Genomic DNA, 12699 nt, shown 5'->3' on the forward strand with positions numbered 1-12699 from the left:
AGGTAACTGTCTTTTCTTCAAGTGCTTGCTTATGTCCATTCAACTTAGGTGACTCCCAAGCAGTACACCGGGGAGATGGGTAGGAGTTTAAGGACGTGTAGATTGCAACACAGCTCTGCCAAATTCAGCGTCATCTATTGCTTGCTGAGTGATGGCATAATGGGCCGTGAACATGTGCACTGAGGACCACATCATGGCTCGACAGATGTCCTAGATCAGGAAGTGTGCCAGGAAGGCTGCTGAAGTTGCCTGCGCTCTGGTCGAATGGGCTCGGACGACCGGTGGCGGAGGGACTCCCGCCAACTCATGGCGCTGCAAATGCAAGAGGTGATCCCACTAGAAATCCTCTGCATGGACAACTGGAGACCTTTCATTCTATCAACTGTAGAGATGAGAAGCTGAGTCAATTTACAGAAAGGCTTTGTCCGATTTAAGTAGAAAGCCAGGGCCCTTCTTACATCCAAAGCCTGAAGGCACCAGTCTCATCGGGCTTAGGACAGAAGACCAGAAGGAAGATGTCCTGGCTCACGTGGAAAGCGGACAACACCTTGGGAAGGAAGACCGGATAGGCCGGAGCGGGACCTTGACCTTATAGAAGACCGTGTACGGCGGTTCTGAGGTCAGGGCTCACAGCTCAGAGACTCACCTTGCTGACATCACTGCCACCAGAAAAGCTACTTTCCATGATAGGTGAAATAGGGAGCAGGAGACCAAAGGCTCAAAGGGCGGGCCTGTGAGCCTGGACAGAACCAAGTTGAGATCCCACTGAGGGACCAAATTTGTGGAAAAAGTCTCTCAAGGCCTCTGAGGAACCTGACTGTCATGTCATGGGAGAACACCATCTGTCCCTGGATTGGCGGATGAAAGGTGGAAATGGCCGCCAGATGCACCCTAATAGAGAAGTGTGCCAAACCCTGGTTCCTCAAATGAAGCAGGTAGTCTAAGAGCGACTGCACCAAAGAATGCGAAGGGGAGATGCCCCATTCGGCTGCCCCGCAGGAGAACCTTGTGCACTTTGCCAGGTACGTCTGCTGAGTCAAGGGCTTTCTACTCTCGAGGAGGACCTTCTAGACTCCTTCCAAACAGGTGCGTTCCTCAGGCTTCAGCTACGCAACATCCATGCTGCGAGGTGGAGGGAATGAGAGGTTGGGTTGCAAGAGTCAACTGTGATCCTGTGATAGCAGGTCTGGACGGTTCAGCAGGGGCCACGGAGGGACCAATGCCAGGCTCGACAGCGTCCCGAACCGGTACTAGCGAGGCCATGCCAGGGCGATCATGATAACCTGAGCCTGGTCTCTCGATTTTTGCAAGGACCTTGCTGATGAGCGGAATTGGGAGGAACATGTACATCATGCTTCCTGCCCATAGCAGAAGGAAGGCATCAAAGAGGGAACCCTTGCCCAGACCCCACCTGGGGCAAAACCTGTGACACCCCCTTTTCTGCCTGGTGGTGAACAAATTCACTTGGAGAACTCCCCACCTCTGGAAGATCATGCCAGCTACCTCCGGGTGGAGCATCCACTCAGGTGAGAGGCAAAATCCCTGCTTAGGTGATCTGCTAGTATGTTCTTAGTACCCGGAAGGTGAAACGCGTCTAGATGGATTTTGTGGTTGATGCAGAAGCCCCAGAGATGTAGTGCCTCTTGGCAGAGGGCCGAGGATCATTCTCCCCCTCGTCTGATGTAGAGCATTGAATCTATGTTGTCCGTCAAGACGCTGACCACTCTGCCCGACAGGTGAGGCAGGAAAACCATGCATGCCCTGTGCACTGCCCTGAGCTCTTCAACATTTATGGTGTAGCCTCATTTCCTCTGGGGACCACATACCCTGTGTCTGGAGAGCGCCGAGGTGTGCCCCCTAGCCAAGGTCTGAGGCATCCGAAATCAACTCGACTGACTGAGGAGTGCTGACAAAGGGAAGTCCTTCCAGGACTTTTCCAGGGTTGGTTCACCATCGCAACGAGGTAAGTACCGTCGCGGGGATGGTAACAACATTCTCCAGGTGGTCCCTGGTCTGGGAGTAGATCGACACCAGCCATTGCTGCAGGGGTCGCATCCGGAGCCTGGTGTGGCCCATCACATATGTGCATGCTGCCATATGACCCATGAGGCTCAGGCAAACCCTGGCCATGGTCAGGGGAAATGCAGAGACTTTCCCGATGAGGTCCATCAGTGCCCTGAATCTCTCCAGCAGCAGGAATGCATCCGATGAAGTGAGCTGTAGCTCACGAAAGCTTATGCTCAAATAAATGTGTTAGTCTCTAAGGTGCCACAAGTACTCTCTTTTTCCAGTAGCAGGAACATCCTGGCGCAGGTTGAGTCGAGCAACACTCCAATGAACTCTATCCTCTGTACCAGAACTAGCAGTTTTTTTGTCATTTAGCAAGTGGCTAACAGTATCGTGACATCCCTTTGGACCTAGATCTGCCTCTGACTAGCGAGTTGTTGAGGTACAGGTAGATCTGGACACCCCGACATCTGAGGTAAGCAGCCCCCACTGACATGCACTTGGTAAATACCCACAATACTGTCGCTAGGCCAAATGGGAGGACCGCATATAGATAGTGGTTGGGTCCTACCGTAAACCAGAGGAAGCGTCTGTGTCACATCGCCATCTTCAAGGGAAAGTATGCATCTTTCAGATCAAGGGTGGCATACAAGTCTGCCGGATCCAGGGAGGCAATGATGGAGGCCAGGGAGACCATGCAGAACTTCAGCTTCGCTAGGAAGCGGTTCAAGTGTCGCAGGTCTAGGATAGGTCACAGGCTGCCATTGGCCATTGGGATTAAAAAGGAACGGAAATAGAACCCCTTGTTCCTGTACGCCGGAAGAACGATCTCCACCTCACCTAGCTGTAGTAACCCCTCTAGCCTCCTGTGCGAGGAGACTTTTGTGAGAAGGGTCCCTGAAAAGAGGGCGGGTAGGAAGAAGGGGAAGAAAGCAACTGAAGGGTGCAACCCTGCGCCACTGTACTGAGGACCCATTGGTCCAATGTTATAGATGCCCGCACAGAGAGGAAAGAAGAAAGGTGGTTGGTGGGCCGAGCTCGACTGAGAAGCCTGCGAAGGCTGTTGGCGAAGACACCGCTTGTAGCCTCTGGGTTTCTTATGGGGAAGCTCCTGACGAGGGTGGCTCCCCGGACCTGAGGCTGCTGTGGCTTGAACCATTTGTGGGCAGGGCCGGGAACATACAGGCCCAACATTTTAAGTGTCATGTAGGAGTCCTTGATGCCATGGAGTTTATTGTCCATCTGTTCCACAAACTGGGCTTGCCCATTGAACGGAAAGTATTGCATCGACTGCTGAGCCTTTGTGGACAAGCCAGAGAGGAGCAGCCAGGATGCCCAGTGCATGGCGACAGCCGAGGCCATGGTTCGAGTGGCAGCATCCGACACTGCCTGGAGCGTTGCTCTGACCGCAGTCGTGCCCTCCTCCATGATTGCTCAGAACTTCTTCCTAGAAGCCTCAGGGAGGGAGCCCTCAAACTTGGCCATGGCTTGCCACATGCTAAAGTCAAAGCGTTCCGGGAGGGCCTGATGGTTGGCCACCCTCAACTGTAGACTAGAGAATGAATAAACCTTACGCGCCAGTCTCTTGGAGTCTTAGGGGTAGCCCTGGGTTGTTCCCTGTGGTTAACCGCCTCTACCACTAGGGAGTTGGGAGCAGGGTGGGTGTACAGTTACTTGTGGCCTTTGGATGGCACAAAGTACTTGAGCTCAACCCACTTGGAGATGTGGGGGCAGCGAGGAGGGAGTTTGCCGCAGGGCATTGATGATTTTTGAGACCCCTTCATGAAGGGGCAAAGCCACCCTGGCTGGTGTCATGGAACAGAAGACATCAAAGAGAGTGTCCCAGGGCTCCTCTAACTCCTCCACCTGAAGACCCAGGTTGGCGGCAACCCTCTTCAGTAGTTCCTCAGGAGGGGGCCCCGTTAAGGCCTTGTCTGGGGATGACAAGGAGGATGCCAGTGCCATAGGGTCCTCCACAACTATTGGTGGCCCAGTGGCTTGCTCCCCTACTCCCTTTTGGACCTGCGGGGTCCTTGCACCCAAGGCTTCATGCACCGGAGGAGGGCGGTAGAGAGAGGCAGCTGGTCTCTCCGAGGCTCCAGACACTGAGCGGGTGGCCTGGGGGGGCTGAGTGAACCCTGATGTGTTCCATGGGTACCACGGTGCCAGCCACTGTGCCTGAGGCCACAGGGCCGGTTTCAGTGCTGACAACGTAGCTGGTACCATGGCTTGTCCCACCATCAGGAAACCTCGCTCCAAACCAGGGCTGGATCTTGAGCAGTTGCTCTTCAGGCAACCAGGACACAGTGGAACAGTGGCTCTTCCCCGACCAATGCAGGTCACTGCACCTGGAGTCCGATCTGGAATGGGATCGTGGGGACTGGTGGCGCTCGACAGATCCGCTACAGCCTGGAGCTGGCCATCTGTGTCTCATGCTTGACGAATGGTACCGGGATGAGGAGCGGGACTGGGAGTCTGAATGGACTCGGTGCTGGTAAGTGCCCGCACCTGGTGATGCCCTCCTAGAGGGATCGGTGAGGTGCAAGGAACAGTAGCATCGATCCCTTGATGGGTCTCTGGAGCGGTACCATGGTCTTGGAAATACCAGGTGCAAGGACCAGTACTCCGGCTGGGGGGCGCATGCCTCCAGAGGTCTGTGCCCGGTAACTGGCGAGTTGCGCCTTGAGCATCTCTGCCTGTGCCCAAGGTCCAGGGACTGAATGGGGCTGCGCTGGGTCTGCCTTTCACAGTCAGATGCATGGTGGCTACGGGAAGGCAAGTGCTGGTGGGACGTCCCCCGCCAAGGGGAACGGTGCTGCTGGGGTGAGGACTGTGGCGGTGTGAATGCAGGTTTACCCTGTGAAAGGGGAACCTCAGGAGCCAGTGTGGGTGGCACCGGGAGGGACATGATCTCCTGTGCCACCTGCAGGGCCTCCGGCGTGGGTGGTACCCGGAGCTGGCGGAGGCCTCTGCCACTATCCAGGGTGGCTGGCAGGGAGCAAGCTGGGCTGCACTGCTCAACAGGAGCTTGAGCCCGAGATGGGCGAAGAGTTGCCCGGCCCTGGACCTTGCTCACACCATGTCTTATCCTTTCCCTTGCGGGAGGTTGGAGACTGACCTTGCACTGTCTTCTTGGTCGGAGCCATGGATGGGAACTGGCACTAGCCAGTGGACGGTCCTGGTGGGGTGCTATGTACCAAGGTCACGGTGCTTGGTGCCGTGTCAGAGTGTTGCTCCAGTACCAGGGTCAGGACTGACTCCATAAGGAGCACTCTTAAGCAAATATCACACTCCTTCTTAGTCCTTGGCTTGAAGGACTTGCAAATCTTGCACTTTTCACTAATGTGCCCTTTGCCCAAGCAACGCAGACAGCTGCTGTGTGGATCACTAATGGGTATGGGCCTCTTGCAGCGATCACAGGGTTTAAAGCCTTGATACGGTCTCTCACAGTATTCTTGCCAACAAGTTAAAGAAGTATGGGCTGGATGAATGGACTAGAAGGTGGATAGAAAGCTGGCTAGTTAATCGGGTTCAACAGGTAGTGATCAATGGCTCCATGTCTAGTTGGGGCACTCTGCTTGATACCGGCTGCCAAGGGTCAGTCGTGGGGCCAGTTTTGTTCAGTATCTTCATTAATGATCTGGAGGATGGCGTGGATTGCACCCTCAGCAAGTTTGCAGATGACACTAAACTGGGAGGAGAGGTAGATACACTGGAGGGTAGGGATAGGATACAGAGGGACCTAGACAAATTAGAGGATGGGACCTAAAGAAATCTGATGAGGTTCAACAAGGACAAGTGCAGAGTCCTGCACTTAGGACGGAAGAATCCCATGCACCGCTACAGGCTGAGGACCGAGTGGCTAGGCAGCAGCTCTGCAGAAAAGGACCTAGGGCAGGGGTAGGCAACTTATGGCACGTGTGCCAAAGATGGCAAGCGAGCTGATTTTCAGCAGCACTCACACTGCCCTAGTCCTGGTCACCAGTCCAGGGGGCTCTGCATTTTAAATTTAATTTTAAATGAAGCTTCTTAAACATTTAAAAAACCTTATTTACTTTACATACAACAATAGTTTAGTTTTATAATAGACTTATAGAAAGACACCTTCTAAACACTTTAAAATGTATTACTGGCATGCGAAACCTTACATTAGAGTGAATAAATGAAGACTCAACACACCACTTCTGAAAGGTTGCCGACCCCTGACCTAGGGGTTACAGTGGATGAGAAGCTGGATATGAGTCCACAGTTTGCCCTTGTTGCTAAGAAGGCTAACGGCATTTTGGCCTGTATAAGTAGGAGCATTGCTGGCGGATCGAGGGACATGATCATTCCCCTCTATTCGACATTGGTGAAGCCTCATCTGGAGTAATGTGTTCAGTTTTGGGCCCCACAATACAAGGATGTGGAAAAATTGGAAAACGTCCAGTGGAGGGCAACAAAAATTATTAGGGGGCTGGAGCACACGACTTTTGAGGAGAGGCTGAGGGAACTGGGATTCTTTAGTCTGCAGCAGAGAAGAATGAGGGGGGCTTTGATAGCTGCTTTCAACTACCTGAAAGGGGGTTCCAAAGAGGATGGAGCTAGACTGTTCTCAGTGGTACCAGATGGCAAAATGACGAGTAATGGTCTCAAGTTGCAGTGGGGAAGGCTTAGGTTGGATATTAGGAAAAACTTTTTCACTAGGAGGGTGGTGAAACACTGGAATGCGTTACCTAGGGAGATGGTAGCCACACACGTTTAAATGTTCAAGAAATACATGCACAAGTGTAACCAGCTCTTTGCATATACCATCATGGCAAATACATTGCATTGCACAAAGGCAAAACGTCTTGCTGAAAGTCTCCCAGAATATTAGGGTAGAGGCAGGAATAGAGCCCAGGTCCAAAGTCTGACACTCCAGTGGGCCACACTACTTTGTACAGCCATATGTATGGCGTGCATCAGCATGTGTGCACCCTCTCTAAGCATTGTGGCCAGCAGCCATGTAAATGCAAAGCATGCCTAGAAAACTCTTTCCCGGTTTGAGTTTCTTCCACTTCCCGAACCAGACTATACGATACCAAGCCAGCTTTAGCCCTTTGGGCAACTCCTTTGATTTTCTGAATTTGACCCTAATATTTTAAATGGGGCTTTAAACTCTAAGATACGCAGGAAAAACAAATGAAGTCATACGTGGGGTAGGACATTTGGAACAGCACTGTAAAGATTAGTGCCTTCTCCTAGGGTCAAATCCTGTTCATTTTAGTCAGAGGAATGGGCATAAAGCAAGCCTTTAATAAACAGAGGCAACCTGGCCCACTTTCGGACATGCAAATGGACACATTTTAATTTGGATGACTCAGATCCTAAGAAAGGTGAATTCTAGCTGACGAGGGGCCTTTACACATGCAGATGGGAAAAGTGTGTGAGGTAGACCATTGTTAAACAATCTTTTATTTAACTTGCTAACCACGCAGAGCAAAAAATTCACTTAGTAGCATAGGAAATATCTAGTCATTTTGGCATATTTGTTTCATAACTGGGGTTGGTTGAATTGTTCCAGCTTTGTCAGCTGACGCACCATAATAAAACATGATACTAGATAGAACATGATACGAGTGAGTCAGTCACATTCCATCCCTTAATGTGACAGAACACACTGGCTGAACAATGTTTTCCTAAGCACTCATGATGGGAAAAAGGCGTTGTTCTGAGGAAAACGTCATCTTGTTGATTTGAGGGGGAAGAAAAAAAAACCAATGTCATCCACCAAAAAAAGGCCATGGTTCAGCTGTGCATTCATACATTTTTCAACCCAAAAGTCAAACCCCACCATTTTACAACCGCAACATGGAATATTAAATCTGGTGGGTTTTTTTTTCCCCCCCATTACATTCAGAAACCTCCCCAGAGCATTAGGCCAGTCTGCACTAGAATTGAAGCTATGCTAGGCAAAACTATATTTAAACTAAACTAGAGATGGATCAGAAGCAGAACTTCAGACTGAAACACCTTCTGAAAACGGCAGCTCTTGGAATCACCTTTGGCTTTTGGATCTGGATGCCAAATAGACAAATACTTCTGCAATTCAGGAGTGGAAATTAAGCTCAGTCTCTTGGCCCTTCCCCCTGCTTTCCATATCTTCCCCACAGACCCTTGCTTTTCTAGGAAACTAGGTCTGTAGTCTGGCCACTTCTCCTTCAGCCTCTCCAGGGGGGCTGCCAGGTGAAGCAGGCAGCCCTGAAATCCAGTGGGGCAATAGCCAACACACACAGGGGAATGGCATGGCCAGATCACTTCAGTTAACAACTACCAATGTAGGCTGGATAAAAAGGCTACTAAATTGGCCTAATGTTCCTTGGAAGTGACAGCACTACTGTCATTTCTGTACCCATAGCTCAACAGAAATTCAGGAAGCAATAGCAATGCTTGCTAGTTAGTATTCCAAGTATTGCCTATCTGATGAGACAGCTGCATAAATGGACATTCCAAAAGAAGGAACAAGTAACCTTTCCAAGGATTATTAGCACCTGACAGTCCCAGAGGTAGTTCTCAGTCATAACCCTTTATTTCCTAGGATCAACCAGGCTGGCATTTTTCACATTACCTATTAAAGAATATTTACTTTGTATGCCTTGTGCTGTGACTGTCAGCACTCCAGCTGAGCAAGGAGATACTTGGCCAATACCACATGTGAGACATTTAAGGAGCCTTTAGATGCTGCAGGAGGTGATGTTCATAAATCAGTAGGTGGTGCTCCGAGTCAGCAGTGAAGGAATACCCAACGTAGTGTTTTTGAGGAATGGGGGAAGTGCAAATTGTGTAATGAGGGTATCAGCTTTTGTACGAGATGTGAAAAACCAAAGCTCCTGATCATTTGTGGTTATGACGGAGTCCCATGGCGTATTTGTAAGAGTTGAGGCGTTAGCCAATGCTACAATTTCAGTCTGCTTTCTTAAATTCCCTGGAGCCCCTGTAGTTCCAGTTAGATACACCATTCTCCACTTCCCGTCTCTAATTGGTGTGGAGCATTTGTTAGTCAGTGCTGTTATTAGGTCCTGTGCTTATTCGGTCCTGTGCTCAAATTCCAACTACAGCATTGGAAACACTACATAAATAGCCTACACGGGGGCAATACACAGCTTACAACAGCGGGGCATGTTTCAGTGCCTCTAACTGCCCGTTTGTCATTGGAGACACAGGCAGCAAACACCCTGACAATGCAAAAGGTTCCAACCAACCCACCTTTACTGCAGGTTACTCACATTAGTGTGCACATCCGACAGCCACATCCAGCCCATTTCTGCTTCTTGTTATATAGAACTTTAGTATAGAGTGCAGCTGCTTTCAAAGGATAAAGAGCATGTTCTTTAGTAGAGACAAAGTAGGTGAGGTAATATCTTTTATTGGACCAGTTTCTGCTGGTGAGAAAGACGAGCTTTTGAGCTTATCCAGAGCTCCTCTTCAGGTCTGGGAAGGGAACTCTGTCATGGTTCTTTAGCAAAATACATATGAGTTTCTACTGAAGGAAACAAAGGATCAGAGAAATGTTATCGAGGCAGAGCTATGCTTCAGGTCGGTGTACAGCACATGTCAAATATATATTGAACCCCAAAAAACAGCTGATAAACTTGTGACTCATCAGGGGCTGCTAAAGCCAGGATCCATGTCTTGTTTGAGAGTACAAGACAGAGGGCAGGTTGTTCCCATCAAATATCACAAAGTCCTATGTACTTCATGGGACCTAAACTATGTAGCAAGAGGCCCCACACCCCCACTCCCTTGTGCTCCACTGTGGCTGGCTAGACATTCTGCATCCTCATTTAAAGTTAAAACTATTGCAGTTTTCTGAATTAAATAGGAAGACGAATATATGCAATACAATAGTCCATGTCATTTTGGATACATTTAAATAAAGCATTTTCAGCTTTGCACATGGCAAAGATTTTCATAGTTGCACAGTCCTAGTGTAGAAATTGGCACAGGGGAAGCAAGAAGTTTTGGCAGTTGGATGGAGACAGCTGAAGCTGTTGGCAGCAACAGAGGTATGGGAGACAGTTCAGGATAAGCACATCTGGAAGAAGTTTCTTCTTAAACGATGATCAGTTAAATAATTAACGTGGACAGGGACATGTTTGCGATTAGGTTTCAGAGTCAACACTGCTCCCCTGAGAGGAATGGGGGCAGTTGGCTCATCTCAATATTGTTTCAGGATGTAATATTAAATGAGGAGAGGGTGCTAAAGTCACTGATGACCAACGGGATACCTTACAAATCTAACATTAAAAAGTTAAAGATTTCTCATAGAAAAGGGGTTAGAAGAAGAATGAGAAACTGAACTAAGCTCACACAGGACAATTGAATTTGCTGCAGTTTCAGACTTAGGTACCTACTCTTGTGCCCCTGCTGGGGACTGAGGTGCCCAATTTAAGCAGCCAAATCTAGAAATGTGAAGGCAGCTTCCTTTCCTTACCCAGTGACTCCTAAAACTAGACTGACAGGCAGCATGATTAGTGGCCTGAGAATTCCAGTAAGAGCCATGAGTGGAGCTCCCACATTGACTCATGGATGGCCTTGAGAAATCACTTAAAACTGTTTAACTCATCTGTCAGAAAAGGGGGATAATTCAATTTACCTAATCCCCACAACACCCTGTTTGGAAACTGTAAAGTGCCATTATTAGTTTGTTCTGTTTTCTGCCCCAATGCAAGAGTCAAAGAGAAGGGAAAAGAGTCAATATAGAGGAAAACATGGGAAGTAAAACTAAATTGTGCACAAAGCAATATGATAAAAGATTAAGACTGCCTGCAGAGGATTGTGTATCAAATGATAGGAACCAAGATCTGAAATGCAGCTATCATACTCATTTAGATTATCTATTTCTCAGATTCAGGAGGATCAGACTGGAGAATTAAAGTGCAATTAGAGATGTAGAAACATGCCAGGGAGAAAAACACTGGGCATTAAATGTAATAATTAATCAAGTCTCAGACTCAGAGACCAAATGCATGCTCGAATCGGGCGGTAGGTATCCTGAAATCCATGGTGGAGGGCAGGTGGGTCCCAGCAGTTATGAATTTAAGAAATAGTTTGGAAAAAGGCAATGTAGATCAATCTTCATTTTACATTACAGGTAGGGGATATATGTTGCATGTCTTTAGGCGTCTGACTTCTCCAACAATAGCCTTTTCCATAAGAAAAATGTGAAAGTGGCATCTTTAGAAACACACAGTACATTCCGAATCCACAGATTGGTCACGAACTCTTCCTGCAAAAGGGAAGCAAGGAGGGGAGCCTCGGTAGGGGCTTCCATGGTGACCAAATAAAACTGACTTATTTGAGTCAGTGTAATGAGTCTTCACAACACTCAGCCAATTCAAACAAGTGAACGCACAGCTGAAGGCAGCAACACCGATCACCCAACACTGGAAGTTAATTAAGGAAATATGCCCCTGCCCTGTAGCAGAAACATTTGCTGAGACCGTTCTGCTAAGATCAAGTGCTGCCCAATCTCCCAACTGACCGAACATCAAGCAGCCCTTGAAGCAGAGGGTGTATTGTTGGCTGGAGTCATGGAATCCCAGTGGCCCGGCACTAGGCAAGAAAACCCCTCCCTAGGTTTAGGAAGGGCTGTGGGATGCAGCAAGTCTTTTCTACTTTGCACTTAAATGCACTCCCCTTTCCTGCACTTGAGCCTACATTTATGCTGAAGCATAGGCAAGAGCTCAGTCCTTTCAGTTTTATAGCTAACCACCAAGGGCATGCTGACACGCTCTGTACCTCGGGGGAGCATGCTGTAGTCCCCATATTCCTCATTTACATATAAACGTGATCTTACATATAAAGCATGCCTTGTAAGGTATCAAGGGAAAGGTTACGATCTGCTGAAAGTCATTCTCTATCCATGTGTGTGTATCATTAATGCACATGAAGTTAGAGAATTGTATTTTATGGTTGTCACTAAAGCATGCTGTAAACTGGCAATGACCCACCTGCATGAGGCCACACCAGAGGAATTGCTCAACCTTGCTTGGAGAGACTCAGCAATGCCCTCCAGACATGCCTGGACTTGTGTCCTAGTCCTACAAGCACATGGACTGAGGGAATAAAAGACAGAGTGGACACATACTGGGCCCTTTTCCTTCCCCCACCTATGCTGCAAGCAACCAAGACACTGAGAAGAATACAAGACTCCAACACAGAAGATTGGCCTAGGTTTAAGGAACAAACCTGTATATTAAGGACTGCAATATCCAGTGGGGTGAGAAAAACTCCTTTATCTAGTTGCTGCCCAGTCTAATGGGGTTGAGAGTTTAGACTGCGTACCTATATTTTCTTTTGGTAACCACTCTGACTTGTTATGCTTTGACTTAAAATCTATCTTTATAGTCAATAAATCAGTTTATTCTACCTGAAGCAGTGTGTTTGGTTTGAAGTGTGTCAGAGACTCCCCCTTGGGAGAAAGCCTGGTACATGTCAATTTCTTTGTTAAATTGACGAACTCATAAGCTTGCAGCATCCAGCGAGCATAACTGGACACTGCAAGATGGAGGTGCCTAGGATTGTGTCTGGGACCGGAGATATTGGCGAGTGTCATTCGCTTGCAACTAGCTGGGAGCAGCTTACATGCCAGAGGCTTTGCATGAACAGCCCAGGAGTGGGGGTTCTCAAAGCAGAGCAGGGTAAGACTGGCTCCCAGAGTCAAGGATT

Source organism: Caretta caretta, chromosome 2 (assembly GCF_965140235.1).
Source record: "Caretta caretta isolate rCarCar2 chromosome 2, rCarCar1.hap1, whole genome shotgun sequence".
NCBI lineage: Eukaryota > Metazoa > Chordata > Testudines > Cheloniidae > Caretta > Caretta caretta.